This window comes from Dysidea avara, chromosome 4 (genome assembly GCF_963678975.1).
Source record: "Dysidea avara chromosome 4, odDysAvar1.4, whole genome shotgun sequence".
NCBI classification, from domain to species: domain Eukaryota; kingdom Metazoa; phylum Porifera; class Demospongiae; order Dictyoceratida; family Dysideidae; genus Dysidea; species Dysidea avara.
In genome coordinates this window covers 12,183,370-12,201,882 of record NC_089275.1, presented here as the reverse complement: position 1 = coordinate 12,201,882, position 18,513 = coordinate 12,183,370, and the positions used below count along the sequence as shown (strand labels likewise).

The 18,513-nt window shown below is 38.2% G+C and overlaps 3 long non-coding RNA genes across 21 annotated transcripts in view; 2 read left to right on the top strand and 1 right to left on the bottom strand.

The window, feature by feature from the left end:
- Positions 1-10,387, top strand: part of LOC136253186 (uncharacterized) — a 51,788-nt gene extending 41,401 nt beyond the window's left edge. Inside the window, exons 2-11 of one of the 6 annotated variants that reach the window (XR_010699996.1) lie at positions 6,415-7,217; positions 9,034-9,077; positions 9,128-9,305; positions 9,355-9,411; positions 9,521-9,629; positions 9,680-9,819; positions 9,870-9,950; positions 10,002-10,089; positions 10,143-10,211; positions 10,263-10,387. This is a non-coding gene — a long non-coding RNA (uncharacterized lncRNA). Of the gene's footprint in view, positions 1-6,414; positions 7,218-9,033; positions 9,084-9,127; positions 9,306-9,354; positions 9,416-9,466; positions 9,630-9,679; positions 9,820-9,869; positions 9,951-10,001; positions 10,090-10,142; positions 10,212-10,262 lie in introns of all 6 variants that reach the window. The other 5 variants (XR_010699993.1, XR_010699995.1, XR_010699997.1 and 2 more) reach the window with 5 other exon arrangements.
- On the top strand, positions 494-5,480 carry LOC136253958 (uncharacterized). 9 transcript variants are annotated; one of them, XR_010700197.1, is made up of 7 exons: positions 494-1,243; positions 1,295-1,397; positions 1,552-1,653; positions 1,714-2,980; positions 3,927-4,064; positions 5,198-5,265; positions 5,324-5,480. It is a non-coding gene; the product is annotated as an uncharacterized lncRNA (long non-coding RNA). The 9 variants fall into 9 exon arrangements; XR_010700196.1 differs by having other exon boundaries at positions 1,552-1,665; XR_010700191.1 differs by having other exon boundaries at positions 1,552-2,980.
- A 2,081-nt stretch (positions 10,388-12,468) lies between the features above and the next one.
- On the bottom strand, positions 12,469-16,977 carry LOC136254013 (uncharacterized). 6 transcript variants are annotated; one of them, XR_010700247.1, is made up of 6 exons: positions 16,765-16,977; positions 16,611-16,713; positions 16,141-16,456; positions 15,047-16,074; positions 13,938-14,075; positions 12,469-12,804 (listed from the first exon to the last, which is right to left on the bottom strand). It is a non-coding gene; the product is annotated as an uncharacterized lncRNA (long non-coding RNA). The 6 variants fall into 6 exon arrangements; XR_010700245.1 differs by having other exon boundaries at positions 12,476-12,804; positions 15,047-16,294; positions 16,343-16,456; positions 16,765-16,971; XR_010700246.1 differs by having other exon boundaries at positions 12,476-12,804; positions 15,047-16,294; positions 16,355-16,456; positions 16,765-16,971.
- Between the last annotated feature and the right edge of the window lie 1,536 nt (positions 16,978-18,513).

The window sequence follows — 18,513 nt, the reverse complement described above, 5'->3', positions numbered from 1 at the left end:
CTTGTAACCTAGTATAATACTTTCTTAGTGCGTGATACCAGCAACTGGGAGAAAAATCATTATAATTACGGCGAAATACCTGTTGGAGCTTTAAAACATCTCCTTAGAGATTCTTACTTCTTGTGAGTTACGTATAATCCCGTAAACTTGATAATAACTACGTATAGTTTTCGAACCTTCCGTATCGTCTTGACCCACTGTAAGAGCTATTTAGTGGCCTTGACCGTTGACTTAGAGTTTGACCGCGGTCGCAAATCTACCTACAGCAAGAGCCTGAGTGACACCCCCAGGGGCGTAGCCAGGATTATTTTGAAGGGGGTTCGGATTTAAAGTGGCCGGAATGTCTTAAGGGGAAGGCCTGGGTGCTTCCCCTAGACCACGTTTGAACGGAAATGATGCATACACAAAATGTGCCCTTAGGCAGTAACATTAAAAGGTGCTTGTGCATCTAACTAGCTAAAACCTACACACTGCTGTTTATGCAGCTTATAGAAATTGTAAAACGAACTAATCTCGTTCACTTCCAGACAGCATACTTACAGCTAACTTCAATTTCCTAGCCCACGTAAGCCCTCCACACTCAAGTCCCTTAGTTGGCAATACTTCTTTCCAGCTATAAACATTATTCTCGGCCGGTCCTCCTGTTGATGGTCAATAACTTCAGACTTGGGCTTGTATTCCAATATATTCCGGACATCACGTGACCACAACATGTAATAAATAAACAAACATCAGGTAAATATACATCAACAATTCACAGTTCGTGCTAACCTGACACATGTATAACACGACCACTCAAGTTTAGCAGCTGCTGCCTTAAGCTTGTAATATGTCTCAACCAACCACTGAACAGTCCTTCGCCATTTCGCCCGCGCAATTGATCACGTGATGCAGGGTTCAGCATTAATGTGATGTGACCCTCAAGAGTACTACAGAGGAGCACCAGTTGGAAAGTAGCTACCGGAGAGCTCCAGGGCTGTAAGATTTGGTGTGATTTTTAATTTTAAAAAAATTCTGCTTCTGAAAGGGGGGTTCGTCCGAACCATCAGAACCCCCCCTGCCTACGTACGGTCTATGTTACTCACATGGTAGGTTACGAGGTTTTACTAGACCAGGTGAGTCTAGGTTTCTTCCTCTCGGGTTTCGTCGAGGTGATCTTTGAGGGCACTCAGGGGCGTTACTCTCTCTACTTTGAAGCAGAGCGTATTTCTATGACCATGGTGTGGGTTGAAATTGCACAGAGGTTAGTTGTAGGGCTGATTATCACGTGTGGCCCTCATCCATAGATATTCAGGTTACTCTTTTTAATATTGTGGGGCTACCTCTACTTTCAGACGTTTGTTCCCATTGGTCTATGTCAAGGGCTGCTTTCCTGGTCATCAGACAGTTGATTGGAAGTAAGTTATTTCATGTGTCAGTGCACACACCATGGTTGTATTCTGGGTTCAAATATAGTAGTAGCCTGGGCATCTGCAACCTGAAGTGTTGTCCGTTTTGTGTACGTAATAATGTCTGTAGTGCACATCCATCCATTTAGCAAGTGTATCGTAGGTCTTAAGTGGTAATGTATGAGAGTCAGGTGGGACTTTGAATGCCAACATCTTCACCTCTGAGATAAGCAGTGCTGGTACCACCACAGGAAGATTGCCTACAGTGACTCATTGAGTATGCACATGGATAGTGCATGTCCCTGTGACTACGTAATTAATACAGCTTGCACATGCCAAAAGCACCAGCCTGGTAATAGTGAGGCAATGTTTCTCCAGCATTAATACCCAGTTGTTGTTGTTGTTGTGCAAGAAACTGTTCTCACATTGTCACCTTAAAGTGGGGGGCTGTATGGTGTCAACTGAGGAAGCATCCAGAAGAGGTTGGTCACCATGGCATTCGATTACATAACCAAACGTTTTTCCATGTGTTAAACTTTGTGTAACAGATAGGAAAGCAATGTGAGAAGACCTGTAAGGGCCCTGGGACACACTGGTATGGATGTACGATAGAGGAGGTGTCAATGTTCAATTAGTTCAACATGTGGTTAAACATTTGTTTGAGGTCATTAGATGGATCAAAATTTCTAGGTATTTTGAATTCTGAGTCTACAACATTCCTGTAGACATATTGACTAGATTGAAGTTTATGTACGCAGGTTGGTCTGACCGTAATACTTTTTTATAAGTGTTATTTGTCTTTATGATACCTAACAGTGTTTCATGTGGTGTAGTTGGAGTTTGCCATAATTTTTCTCTAATTGTATATATACATTGTATATGTACGAATGTAATATGTATGGTAGTGTGTGTGTGTGTGTGTGTGTGTGTGTGTGTGTGTGTGTGTGTGTGTGTGTGTGTGTGTGTGTGTGTGTGTGTGTGTGTGTGTGTGTGTGTGTACATGCGTGTGTGATATTAAAACCAGACGACACTACGGTGTGTACTTACTGTGACAATGCAAGGAGTACTGGCTTAAGATTATGATTGTGGCTTCAGTGTGTGTTTGGATAATTGTATGGGTGTGTACTATCTTAAAAATGTAATAACAGATGCAGCTATGCGACGGTACTTAGCGAGTACCAGAAGCCCTTAAGCACCCCAAGGAGCAAAGCAGTGTTTCAAGCGAATCGTTGTGCACATATCAATGTTTGCGCCTTGCGGCCCCCGTAAGTATGACTGTGCAAATCAGTGTTTCTGTTATTAGATATAGCTATTTAACGTATGTCAGTGTGCATAACTGTTGGCCAATGGTATAATTCCTAATGTGTATGTTTCAATATTAAAAAGCTACTTTCCTAACATAGCCACCCGGTTAATAAAAAGTCAGGAGTTTTGTCCCTATTTTGAGTAGGTGTGTCAGAGGTGCTAGCTATGTAAGTTTGAACTCCGTCTAATTTAGTTTTATCCATTTTGTATTATGCAATGATTTGACAACTGCTACCATGCGTTGGACATGATGGATCTATGATTGCGTCAAGCACCAAAATTCTTATGTGAGTTATGTCAATAGTTACATGCATGTGATGTGTTGTATGAGTCATACTGTAGAGAGGAAAACTTTGGCAGGGATAAACTCAGGCAAATAGCAAACTATATTACATTTAGCGAAATAAAGTTTGACGAATTTAAGCTCGATATGTTAGCTATAAAGATGCTAATCTGAGGTGCTACGAGTAATTTGCGGGTTAAACGCTGTAGCAAATTGCCAAAATTTTTCCCTGCTAAAGTTTTCCTCTATACAGTGTTTGCTGTGTTTATATGTGTAAACACATACACTAGATTGCTTGTCTGACAGTGTCTGTAGCAACTGCTTAGCACTGTAAAAGGGAGTAGACAGCACAATTACCATTACAGACATTGTAAAATATGCTGCAAGCAGTCATTTTATAATGCTATAGTATATACATACAATCTATAGTATTGAATTGTAGTTGAACAAAACTATTTTGTAAACACACATATGTACTTCTGTAAAGAATTGCAGTATGTGTGTGTGTATGTGAGTGTGTGTGTGTGTGTGCGTGTGTGTGTGTGTGTGTGTGTGTGTGTGTGTCTGAGTGTGTGTGTCTGTGTCTGTGTCTGTGTCTGTGTGTGTGTATTAGAACTAAAAATGTTGATCGATTCAGTGTACATAGTTGACATCCAATGTTTTGTTCTGTTCAAACACTTGGCTCCTATGCATGTGTAGTGTGGATAGAACCCTACACACATTTACATTGAGTTATATATGTCATTTGTCATATTTTTCACCACTGACTGGATTATAAAATGTGTTAAAAGCCATTCATGCATGACATGATCTGGTCTTACATACGTGCTTTGTGAACTAAACTTTTTCCTATTGTGTCCGCTGAATTTTCTATCTCTGTTAATGTTTAGACACTTGTAAATACATTTCTGTGAAGTAATTTTTAATACTACTTTATTTTATCTATTTAGGTAAGACAGCATCAGCCAGTGAATGACTGCTTTTTCCCCCAGCTATGTTCTGGTACAATTTATACCTGGTTCAGCTGGGTGCTGTGAGTGGCTAGAGCAATGGGAGTGAAATTCTTGCTCAAAGAAACAACAGTAGCGGTGAGTCCCCCAGATTTTGTAAGGCGTATTGTGTCACAATAATTTGTGAGCGACTAAGTGATAAAGTGAACATGACATTTTGAATGTCTGTTTGCAGTAGGTGTACATCATATCAATGATATGGATTGGCTAACCAACTAGTAATTTATATGCCTCCTTTTGTTACATAGCTACAGTGTAATGTTTCTATTGTGGACACTTTAATACCCAGAATTTTGAGATAAAACTGTAGAGGAAAGACTGGCCTATTTTTCTATTGTGTCCTTAATTTGGAGAGTTTGTAAGAGTGGTTTTTAGACAGCATTGTATAATTATTTTGATAATCCGTTTAGCTACCTATTTAGGTTGTATTATAGTGAGTGTGTATATACATACAGCTGTATCAGGGTTGAAACTGGGTCACTACTGCTGACCTAGACGACCCACTGATCTGAACTGACCCAGATCTTATCCGGTTTTAAACCAAGGTGTACGTCGAGAGCAATAGTTTGGGTGCTCCACTAGCTAGGGTAGGTAAGTTAGTTCACGATTGGTTAGTGGTCACGTAAGTGTACAGATGATAAAACACAGGTAGGTGTGGCTTAGTGCATGCCTGCAGACTTCAACAGACCTTTCTGAAAATGAGTGTGGCTCCAGGTATATCTACAGACATTCCCATGCATTCCCTATAAGTAGGCATGGTTAAGTATGAAACTGGACTGCAGCAAGGGTGGATTGGAGTATGACGCATAAATACATTTTATCAATGGATTAGTGAGTGTGGCTCCACGTAAGCATACAGGCAGCAACGGACATGGCCTTGTGCATACCAACACACCTTACTGATAAATAGATGTGGTTCCACGTATGCCTACTACAGACGATAAAGCACAATTCCAATAAGTGGGCATGGCTGGCAAGTCAACACATACGTACACTTTCACAGTGTCAAGCCAATTAATCCATATAAGTGGGTCATACCTGGTTCGCCCCGACAAAATATGAGCTGACCCAGTTTCAACCCTGAAAATTATTGTGACCTGGAAATATTTTCTTAGTAACGGTCATGGCAACGGTTGCTAAGCGATTTTTGTTAGTGATCACCAATCCATATCAATTGTGCTGTTATTTAAATTATTTCCATTACCTTACAGTTGTGCATGTCAGTAACAAACCGATCGTGATACTTGAAGCTTACAGAAGTTATCGATGAATTATTATTGTAAGCCGATACAATTACACTGACTTTGGTATATTGTGATTGTATGTATATTCTATAGGAAGAGACTAGCGTACTCAATTACTGTATAAAGAACAATGTCTCATTTTACAACACTTGTACTATCATTTATTACATTTTCATCATGTATGTAAAATTTGCACACTCTAATGCTATAATACTTGTATTGTTTTGATACATGTTACAAATAAAATCAACCTATGTACAAGAACTAAACTGCTTACAAGCAACTAAAAGTAACTTTGCTACTTACAGGCAGTAACTAAAATACTTAACCAAAGTCTATGCCATCCTCTGGACACAAAGCATAGTGCCTTAGAATCATTCTGGCGCTATATTTCCAAAGAGTAACAGATATGCATTGCAGCAATTGTTTCCTAGCTAACTTTCAAAACAAGTCATTTTAACAGTGATATAGTGAATAGAGTGGATAAGGCAAAAGGTGACCAAACACCAAATGACTCACAAATTGGGAATAAAAGATTGCTCACAGTTTCTAAATAGTGAATCCTAACCAGCAAAAGCAGCCCCCCAGCCTTAGAAGCAGCGGAGGAAAGCAAAAGCTGAATGGTAAATCTGACAGAGAGACCAAAGTAAGCTGGATGACCTAGAGAGAAATCTGGGTGATAAATATCCCCAGGATGAGAATGGTCAGAAGAGGCGATACCTTGCTCCCAGAGAACACCAGGGTGGTCTTGGAGTAGAGCATGATGTAATACAGTAACTAGAGCATCATGACAATGGATATGCACTGGGCCATGTGAACAACCAAGGAGATGGTCACCAAACTGATCAATGGTAAATAAGCAAGTGCAAAGTGGTGACAAATGGCTTGCTCTATGAAGGAGGTTGTAGCACTTCTACTGTTTCAATTAGGAAATATCAACAGTCTTCTGTTCACTTAAAGGTATTGATTTATTACTAGAAGTTTTATAGATTGAAGTAGGAGGGTTTGAGCTCAGTGTGTTTGTATGGATTAAATTGACAGTTAGACACTCTCCTCCCTCTTCTATTATTATGTACTCTTGATATTATCATGTAATGAAATCACCAAAATTAATGATTCCTGCCAATTATGCAACTGATGATGTATGCAGTATTGTGTAAATGGTTAGGATTCTGTAAAAAGAGCACTGTGAAAAAAGAGGAATATAAGATGGTATATCTAATGGGTTAAACTATACAAATAATCTCAGTATAGTCTTGCATTATACTAACTATCTTATACTTTAGTATAAACCCCATCTTATATTATGGGAAACAGATTATACTTTAGTTTAATACACATTCTTTGTATGGCTTTGTTTACTTAACTAAATGTGATAACTTTTTAGCTTCACCATCAGATCTCATTATTGTCTTATTTTTATAGCTTCACCATCTCATTATCACCATCCCATGTGACTTAAGATTTTTTTTACTGTACCAAACAAAGTCATGATGATTTTACAATAAGTAGCTACACTTCTGTTAATCACTATATCTAGCTAACTAGCTTCAGTTTGTTGTGATAATTTCATACACACACATTTTCATATGGCAAAGCATATAATACCAGAAAAATTAATTATTCAATCTAAGAGTCATACAAATCTAGATTTTCTTGCACAGTTAGCACACCTGCAAAACTTCGTAGTAATGCTTGTCTAAAATTGAAGGGGTCAGTGGTGTGCGCATGCGTATTAGATGCAATTGAGTCGCCATCTTTGTCGCTATTGTTGTATCATAGGTTGTAAATGTGAGTGATATGATGGTGTGCTCGGACGGTGTATCTCGCGGAGAGTGTGCGCGATCGGCGCCATCGCCCAATGAGCCACGATGATAGTTATGGACCACAACTGTACATCCCTGCTGGCCTGTCACAGTAGTGGTGAAGTGGCGCGGCCAAGTGGATAATTCCTTCAATGGCAGCCATCAAAAACAGCTCTAGATGAGTAAGTATTAGACTAAAATGATAGCTTGTACGATAGGTTTAACCGTATAAACGAAGTGTATATTTAGCCGGTACCGGTTTGCAAACACTAACGGCTATTGTGCCGGCACTAGTAGGTTGCCCCGAGCATTCAACTTTAGGGCACGCGTCTAGTAGGTTGCCCCGAGCATTCAACTTTAGGGGATGCGAAAAGTAGTTCCTTAGCGTTAGGGTAGAGATTTCCAACTAAATTAAATAATTAACATTCCATACATTCATTGGTATGAAAAATATTTTGCATTTTGTCAGGGTCATTTTAGTGCAAACCCCACCTCAATCAATGGTTCCTATCAAAAGATATAAGGAAAAGAAGTTGACAGTGTGATGATTTTTGTGTACAGCATTTCAATGCTTTTTATGTATATTGCATGGCACCAAACACAATATACAAAGTGTCATAAATCTAGATAGGAAACTAATAACGACATGAAATTTTCACCACATATCTATTTTATGAAGAACAGCATATGAAGTAAGTAAAACCTCTCAAAAGTGACCACTTCTTTGTAGACTGACCACTCAGAATATTACATGAATAAAGCAAGTGATGCATAAATAAAACTGTGTATTATGTAATACTAAATATATATACACAGGTACTTAATGCATTTTCAAGGATAACTAACTAGAAAAATCGGTAATATTTTATAAATGGCAAGTACTGGCATCACAAGTCGCAATTAACACGTACTTCGGAAACATGACAATCAGATAACACAATGTAAGAGCAACATTATTTTTAAATAGATTTGTTTGGACACTGCTCAGCTTTATTTATCACATTGTAAGCACTAAGGATGATTATTATATAACACAATGACATCACTGTACTACAAAGAGAAATTATAAATAGTTTCTGATCAAAATTACAATCACTGAAGCTGCTATAAAATGGATCAAAACAGCAGTAAACACACCAGAATATAACAACAGGTACGTGTGAAGCCATGTAAGGTTGGTATCACATGCCAGTCTCCACTTTTGAAAAGATTATGCTCAACCTTGAACCTTATTTTGCAATTCCGCGCAAGACAACAAACTGCTCACCTTCAAACTATACTTGCATCGATGCAGGGGGATGCCTTGAAGCCCAGGGTGATAGTAATGCTGAATTCTGAGCAGTGTTAGATGGCGATTTACCTTTAAAAGGGCCATATTTCCATCGTAATCGAACATCAATCGTCCTCCAATCAAAAAACACATGGAAAAATCGAAATCAGCATATACGGTTTGCCCAGAACCACTTTCTTCGTCCTCATCAGCAGCAGATTCACGCGGAAACACTCGGAAACTTCGGCTATCACAGGTGCCACATTCTTCCAATTAGAATTACGTACGCAATTATTTGTATGGGCTTCCTATGGGGATTTTTATTTCTCAAACTTTGATTTGCTGTATTTCAATAAATACCGAATGGATTTTAATCCAGTAAAGTGCAATACAAAGTACGAAGCATTGGCTACCATTTAATGGAACGGCAGCTTGTGAAACGTTTGTTGAAGGTGTATAATTTAAGTAGCAAAAATATGTGTGAAAAATTGGTAGGTTGGAAATCGCTAGTTAGGGGTAGGCTAGGGTTCAGCTTTGGTTTCTTCTTCACTCTTGTTATATATAGAAGTCACTTCAGTCAGATGTTTATAACGTAGAAACTAAATAATAGGCTCTATATAACCTGCCTATTAAATTGTTTATTGTGTATTGTATGACAATGGCCTGCAAATGATTCAACTTTGGTGTTGCTGTGTACATATTACATGTTTTATATCTTGTTATCTCAGCTTATGGCGGATGACGAGTGGACACAGTTCATCAGCCATCAACGGTAAAAGTATGCATGGTCTGCTCTTATGATTTTGTATATTATCTCTTCAGAAGTACAGTTTCTTGTCGAACCTCTTGGTTCTACAGGCTGTCAGTGTACAACATCTGCAGTGTTAGTTTCCTTCAATGGCAGCTGCTTCCGTTAAAGAATCTGGTAGCGACCATGTGTGGACTTTTTGGTTCTTTTTTCACGGAGTTGTTCGACGTCATCTTCTAATTACTTACAGCTGTAAGTGCATTAAACCTGATTGTGTTTTTATTCATTTTCTTTTGAATAGGGTAGGAATTACAGACTTGGTCTCAGTTCTAGGAGATTCTTTGTATTGCTAACATCTGTAAGTAAGTACACTGAGAGTGTCCAGTATACAATTTATATTTACCTTCATTTAGATTTGTGGAAACTGGTCTCATTTCTTCATGTTTTTCACTACTTTTTATCAACAGCTGACGGCTGCTACCTTGTCTGGCACTGTAAATGAGTTGAGTGCTTTCAAGAACCTGTTCCATCTTGTTTGTCCTTATTTCACTGACCATGCTCGTATTGCTAACAAAAGTAAGTTCACTGAGAGTATGCAAATTATATTATATTTAGTCTTGTTTCAGTTGTACTTAGTGATTACAAGATTCTTGGACTTGGTTATCAGTGTATCAGATGTTTCTTGTGAGCTTACGTACACATTAGCCCAACAAAGTCACATACTAAGTGGCTGTTTTATGTCTGGTTAGACTCACTGATAACACCTGTAAGTACACCAAGTAATCCAGAATATGAATTATGTTTGCCTCCTTTTAGGGTTGTGAGACCTGGTCTTATCAGACTTGTCTTAGTTGTACATGGATTGTCGGTCTCAGTTTTAAAAGATTGTTACAAACTGTAAGTACAATGATTGTTCAGTATACGCATTATATTTACCATCTTTAATAGAGTTGTGGGACCTAGCCGCCGTTCTACATGGTAATGCTAGGTTTCCAGACAAGGTCTCGGTTTTATGAGATTCTTATTGTTACAAACTGTAAGTCCAACGATTGTCCAGAATAAACATTATATTTACCATCTTTGTATTAGAGCTGTGGGACAGTTCTACCAGACGGCTAACAGATTGTCATAGAGTTCTACATAGTGATGATAATACAGGTAATTTGTAATGAAACTTGTGAATTGTATTTACTGTCTTACCTGCTGCAGTTGGATAAAGACTGATAAAGGATGAAATTGATTTGATACTGTCATGGCCAAGGAGACATTGATTTACTAGCTGTACCTATTGTGATTTTAACATATTTACAGAATTAAATTCATTACAAATATAATTATAGAAATTATTTAATTAAGGTAGCCACAGATTATAGGAAAGTAAAAAAGTACAGTAGTATAGTAGCCAATATATGGTTGAAATAGGCTTAGTATAGTCTGATAATACACCACACTATACTAGTGATTTAATCTCTAATATATGACCGTCTTAAATGTATTCAATAAGCTTGTTATAGTAAAGTCCTAATCTAATAATATATGCTGTACTATTTCATTCCAATACTAACATAATAAGACTGTTATAGACCTTATTATTCTGAGCTTTTTTCACAGTGGAGAAGTTCAAACTGCTATGAGCTAGTCAGGTTATTTATGCGTATGAGTCAACAGGTGGTCAACTGGCCTTCACTATTATACTAAGATCTGTAATATTACCTAATTATGCATACACCTGTACACTGGTTATATAATTATAAGCATACATCTCAAATAGTCGCACCAATATAACATTACATGACATTTCACTACCTCTCAGTTGTTTCCCCCTTAAATTGTGTGTGTATGTAGACTGTGGATTCATAATAATCATCACTTACAATCTTCTGTGAAGTCTGGTCCATTAAGCAATAAAAATTAACCTAATAGAATGCACACTAACAAGTAAAACACATCACACCACTTGCAAGTAGGATACAGCTGTTTTGGTGATCTGGTGATAAAAACTGACTCTTGACAGGACAATGTACTACACAATTAGCTTGCAAGACATAATGACTTGCGATGTGGACACATCTTATGATATGTCACCTTCACGAGTGCATAGATGAATTCAAGATCAACAACACCATCCAGTGATGTCAGTTCTTAGCTCAAAGTAGAAACAGCTCCAGAAATTCACAATTTAGTTACGCATCTATGTGATTATTATGTGGCCTTTTCAAGAACCTGTGTCATCATTTTAATTATATATATAATAGATGCTAGCATACAAATACCATGGAAGGAATAATTGTATACAGGTCGTCTTGTAAATATGTGAGACTCAAGTACCTTAAAAATGAAAATAATTAAGTTCAACTGAAGAGTAAGTTCAAGTCCTGCATGTATATTGATTATAGGTTAATATTAAAGTATTATTATCGATTGCATCTGAGAATGTTAGGTTATCAGAAGCTGATGTACACAGTAGGTTCATTATTGTCAAGGGAATTATGAATATATGATAGATGTTGTGAGGGTAAAGTTGTACCTTGAGGAGTGCATGCAGTTTGGGTTTCAAAATTTAATATCACTACTACACTATTATGCTGCCACAATAATTCAACGGGGGAAAATGTTGACGAATTCATTATTGTCAAATGTTTACAAAGAAAATTTGACAAATGTACTGACTTCAGTATTATAATTAACCAGTCATGTGAGCTTTGATGAGGAAAAATTTTCCCCCGTTAAATTGTTACGCTGTACGGTATTATGCTGCCACACTACTAGTGAGAGCTTATTGCCATATAATAATAATAATTGGCTAGCCTGCTTTGTGTTAAATTACATGTACATGTACAGTAATATGTATTGTACAAGAGTGTGATCCCATTACTAAATGAAGTGACTGCATGAATACCACCTGCACATTGTGAGAAAGATATGAATTCTTCTTTCAGTTCAGTAGTCAGCAGAAATATATTATACATGTATATGTGTAATTAATTATATATTCTAACTATACAGCTACTCACATGAATTAAAAACAATGTAATAAAAAAATGGGCTTAATTTAAATAACTGCTCTTTATTCATAATAAACATACCCATATTCTACTCTAATAATACATACAGTAAAACTTTTGTGTGATCAGGTCATCTGACCCTAAACTGGCCATTGACACTGACATCACATTAAATGTGTATTTGTGAAAAATGGCCTACATCATCTGCTCTAATACAGTCACTGCAGCTGATTAATAAGATGAGATTTAACTCATTATTCACCATATACATACGTATAATACATTATTATGATATAGAAATTACAAAATAATTATATATATACCAATTCTTAATTATGCATTACATGAAGCATATATACACTGATTGCATTAACTCTCAAATAACTGTCTGGCGTGCAGCCGGTTACGATTATGTTGTTACTCAGGTTTCTGTCTACTATTAGATAAAAAGTAGAGTGAAAGCAGACACATATGCACATCTGTTAACCTTAGTGAGCTAAAAATTATATATATATATGTGACAATTTTACATACATGATGAAAATGTAATAAATGATAGTACAAGTGTTGTAAAATGAGACATTGTTCTTTATACAGTAATTGAGTACGCTAGTCTCTTCCTATAGAATATACATACAATCACAATATACCAAAGTCAGTGTAATTGTATCAGCTTACAATAATAATTCATCGATAACTTCTGCAAGCTTCAAGTATCACGATCGGTTTGTTACTGACATGCACAACTGTAAGGTAATGGAAATAATTTAAATAACAGCACAATTGATATGGATTGGTGATCACTAACAAACATTGCTTAGCAACCATTGCCATGACCGTTACTAAGAAAATATTTCCAAGTCACAATAATTTTCAGGGTTGAAACTGGGTCAGCTCATATTTTGTCGGGGCGAACCAGGTATGACCCACTTATATGGATTAATTGGCTTGACACTGTGAAAGTGTACGTATGTGTTGACTTGCCAGCCATGCCCACTTATTGGAATTGTGCTTTATCGTCTGTAGTAGGCATACGTGGAACCACATCTATTTATCAGTAAGGCGTGTTGGTATGCACAAGGCCATGTCCGTTGCTGCCTGTATGCTTACGTGGAGCCACACTCACTAATCCATTGATAAAATGTATTTATGCGTCATACTCCAATCCACCCTTGCTGCAGTCCAGTTTCATACTTAACCATGCCTACTTATAGGGAATGCATGGGAATGTCTGTAGATATACCTGGAGCCACACTCATTTTCAGAAAGGTCTGTTGAAGTCTGCAGGCATGCACTAAGCCACACCTACCTGTGTTTTATCATCTGTACACTTACGTGACCACTAACCAATCGTGAATTAACTTACCTACCCTAGCTAGTGGAGCACCCAAACTATTGCTCTCGACGTACACCTTGGTTTAAAACCGGATAAGATCTGGGTCAGTTCAGATCAGTGGGTCGTCTAGGTCAGCAGTAGTGACCCAGTTTCAACCCTGATACAGCTGTATGTATATACACACTCACTATAATACAACCTAAATAGGTAGCTAAACGGATTATCAAAATAATTATACAATGCTGTCTAAAAACCACTCTTACAAACTCTCCAAATTAAGGACACAATAGAAAAATAGGCCAGTCTTTCCTCTACAGTTTTATCTCAAAATTCTGGGTACCAAAGTGTCCACAATAGAAACATTACACTGTAGCTATGTAACAAAAGGAGGCATATAAATTACTAGTTGGTTAGCCAATCCATATCATTGATATGATGTACACCTACTGCAAACAGACATTCAAAATGTCATGTTCACTTTATCACTTAGTCGCTCACAAATTATTGTGACACAATACGCCTTACAAAATCTGGGGGACTCACCGCTACTGTTGTTTCTTTGAGCAAGAATTTCACTCCCATTGCTCTAGCCACTCACAGCACCCAGCTGAACCAGGTATAAATTGTACCAGAACATAGCTGGGGGAAAAAGCAGTCATTCACTGGCTGATGCTGTCTTACCTAAATAGATAAAATAAAGTAGTATTAAAAATTACTTCACAGAAATGTATTTACAAGTGTCTAAACATTAACAGAGATAGAAAATTCAGCGGACACAATAGGAAAAAGTTTAGTTCACAAAGCACGTATGTAAGACCAGATCATGTCATGCATGAATGGCTTTTAACGCATTTTATAATCCAGTCAGTGGTGAAAAATATGACAAATGACATATATAACTCAATGTAAATGTGTGTAGGGTTCTATCCACACTACACATGCATGGGAGCCAAGTGTTTGAACAGAACAAAACATTGGATGTCAACTACGTACACTGAATCGATCAACATTTTTAGTTCTAATACACACACACAGACACAGACACACACACACACACACACTCAGACACACACACACACACACACGCACACCCACACACGCACACACACACACACACACACACACACACTCACATACACGCACACATACTGCAATTCTTTACAGAAGTACATATGTGTGTTTACAAAATAGTTTTGTTCAACTACAATTCAATACTATAGATTGTATGTATATACTATGGAATTATAAAATGACTGCTTGCAGCATATTTTACAATGTCTGTAATGGTAATTGTGCTGTCTACTCCCTTTTACAGTGCTAAGCAGTTGCTACAGACACTGTCAGACAAGCAATCTAGTGTATGTGTTTACACATATAAACATGACCCTGCTCCCTAGCAAACACTGTATAGAGGAAAACTTTAGCAGGGAAAAACTTTGGCAATTTGCTACAGCGTTTAACCCGCAAATTACTCGTAGCACCTCAGATTAGCATCTTTATAGCTAACATATTGAGCTTAAATTCGTCAAACTTTATTTCGCTAAATGTAATTTAGTTTGCTATTTGCCTGAGTTTATCCCTGCCAAAGTTTTCCTCTATACAGTATGACTCATACAACACATCACATGCATGTAACTATTGACATAACTCACATAAGAATTTTGGTGCTTGACGCAATCATAGATCCATCATGTCCAACGCATGGTAGCAGTTGTCAAATCATTGCATAATACAAAATGGATAAAAAAACTAAACTGCATAATACAAAAAGGATAAAACTAAATTAGACGGAGTTCAAACTTACATAGCTAGCACCTCTGACACACCTACTCAAAATAGGGACAAAACTCCTGACTTTTTATTAACCGGGTGGCTATGTTAGGAAAGTAGCTTTTTAATATTGAAACATACACATTAGGAATTATACCATTGGCCAACAGTTATGCACACTGACATACGTTAAATAGCTATATCTAATAACAGAAACACTGATTTGCACAGTCATACTTACGGGGGCCGCAAGGCGCAAACATTGATATGTGCACAACGATTCGCTTGAAACACTGCTTTGCTCCTTGGGGTGCTTAAGGGCTTCTGGTACTCGCTAAGTACCGTCGCATAGCTGCATCTGTTATTACATTTTTAAGATAGTACACACCCATACAATTATCCAAACACACACTGAAGCCACAATCATAATCTTAAGCCAGTACTCCTTGCATTGTCACAGTAAGTACACACCGTAGTGTCGTCTGGTTTTAATATCACACACGCATGTACACACACACACACACACACACACACACACACACAAACACACACACTACCATACATATTACATTCGTACATATACATTGTATATATACAATTAGAGAAAAATTATGGCAAACTCCAACTACACCACATGACACACTGTTAGGTATCATAAAGACAAATAACACTTATAAAAAAGTATTACGGTCAGACCAACCTGCGTACATAAACTTCAATCTAGTCAATATGTCTACAGGAATTTTGTAGACTCAGAATTCAAAATACCTAGAAATTTTGATCCATCTAATGACCTCAAACAAATGTTTAACCACATGTTGAACTAATTGAACATTGACACCTCCTCTATCGTACATCCATACCAGTGTGTCCCAGGGCCCTTACAGGTCTTCTCACATTGCTTTCCTATCTGTTACACAAAGTTTAACACATGGAAAAACGTTTGGTTATGTAATCGAATGCCATGGTGACCAACCTCTTCTGGATGCTTCCTCAGTTGACACCATGCAGCCCCCCACTTTAAGGTGACAATGTGAGAACAGTTTCTTGCACAACAACAACAACTGGGTATTAATGCTGGAGAAACATTGCCTCACTATTACCAGGCTGGTGCTTTTGGCATGTGCAAGCTGTATTAATTACGTAGTCACAGGGACATGCACTATCCATGTGCATACTCAATGAGTCACTGTAGGCAATCTTCCTGTGGTGGTACCAGCACTGCTTATCTCAGAGGTGAAGATGTTGGCATTCAAAGTCCCACCTGACTCTCATGCATTACCACTTAAGACCTACGATACACTTGCTAAATGGATGGATGTGCACTACAGACATTATTACATACACAAAACGGACAACACTTCAGGTTGCAGATGCCCAGGCTACTACTATATTTGAACCCAGAATACAACCATGGTGTGTGCACTGACACATGAAATAACTTACTTCCAATCAACTGTCTGATGACCAGGAAAGCAGCCCTTGACATAGACCAATGGGAACAAACGTCTGAAAGTAGAGGTAGCCCCACAATATTAAAAAGAGTAACCTGAATATCTATGGATGAGGGCCACACGTGATAATCAGCCCTACAACTAACCTCTGTGCAATTTCAACCCACACCATGGTCATAGAAATACGCTCTGCTTCAAAGTAGAGAGAGTAACGCCCCTGAGTGCCCTCAAAGATCACCTCGACGAAACCCGAGAGGAAGAAACCTAGACTCACTTGGTCTAGTAAAACCTCGTAACCTACCATGTGAGTAAGGTAAGTAAGGGGGTTTCCGGACAGCTGTGGTTTCCGGACATTTCACCGTCAACTTGCTCTTACATCACACAAACGAAACCGAATTTGCTGAAATTTGGAGCGAGCTAGCAATGCTGTAACATTACTCTCTTCGATAGTGGTATAAACAGACTCCAAACGCTTTTGACTGTAGCAGGGGATTGCGAACTCCTAAAAGATGCAATAGTATTTTCGCTCAAAAACTTTTTTTGAGAACCCTCACGACAAAATTAAACCCAATAAGCATGAATAACGGAATCCACTACACTTAGCAATCATTGTTTGTGATGTATCAAGCCTGTAAAGTTGTTACAAACACTGCACACAGTAGCATTACTGAGCATTACGCTGTTTCGTATTGTAAACATGCATGCACGCATGCGCACAAAATGAATTTGAATTTCTGCGCGGGAATTTCAATAGCTATTTACTGCGGTTTTCCATGTCCTTGCAATGCAAAGCGTCATGCGCTAATATTGTGTAAGTATGCGCAGTTCTTTGAATACACCTGTAATGTTCTGTGGCTGTCGAGTTGTATGCGTAGGCATGCCTAAAGTCCTGTGAGTCGGTATAGTCGTCACTGAAAATCCGCTGTTGAACAACTGCGCACCACATGCTTGTATAGCGCATGACACTTTGCATTGCAAGAACTTGGAAAACCGCAGTACCTATTTTAGCATGAAGAAGAGTTATAGTGGGAACGACATTGAGAAGGCACTTTCTGAGGTTCGTAAAACGGATGGATTGACTGCTCGTGCAGCAGCAAGGAAGTATGGTTTGGCTTCCAGTACACTGCATGATCATTTACATGGAACTGTAAAGAAAGTTGGAGCTGGTGGTCCGACTGTATTGACCATGTCTGAAGAGAGAGAAATTTCCATGACATGCGTTGCACTTGCTGAGATAGGGTTTGGAATAACTCGTGCACTGGTTGAAATAGTTATATTTGACTACCTGAAAGATAATGGTAATGAGAATCCCTTTCATGGAGGAGTACCTGGGAAAGATTGGTGGCAACGCTTTAAGAGAAGGTGGCCAATGATCAGTGAAAGGAAGCCTCAGCATTTAAGCTTAAAAAGGGCTCAAGCAGGGAATGAAGAGATTCTGAGAGCTTGGTTTGATAAGGTGAAGGAGGCACTATCCAAGAACCGCTTACAAATTGATGATGAGGCTATTTCTACTAGGCTATGGAACTGTGATGAAACAGCCTTTTGTACTTCAGTGTCCTCCCAGAAACTATTAGCAAGACGTGGAATGAGGACAGTCCATGAGATTGGAGGTGAATCAGGTCGGCAGTATATCACAGTGCATTGTGCTGGTAATGCTCATGGGGAAAGGCTGCCACCATTTATTCTCTACAAGGGGAAAAACATGTATCAGAGATGGATGCAGGGTGGTCCTGCAGGTGCAGTCTATGGTATAAGTGAGTCAGGTTGGATGGATGCAAGCAACTTTTTATCATGGTTTTGTAAGTTGTTTTTACCTGCTGTGGCACATTTGACCAAAACTGCACCAGTAGTATTATTCTTTGATGGTCACTACTCGCACATCAGCATGGAACTAA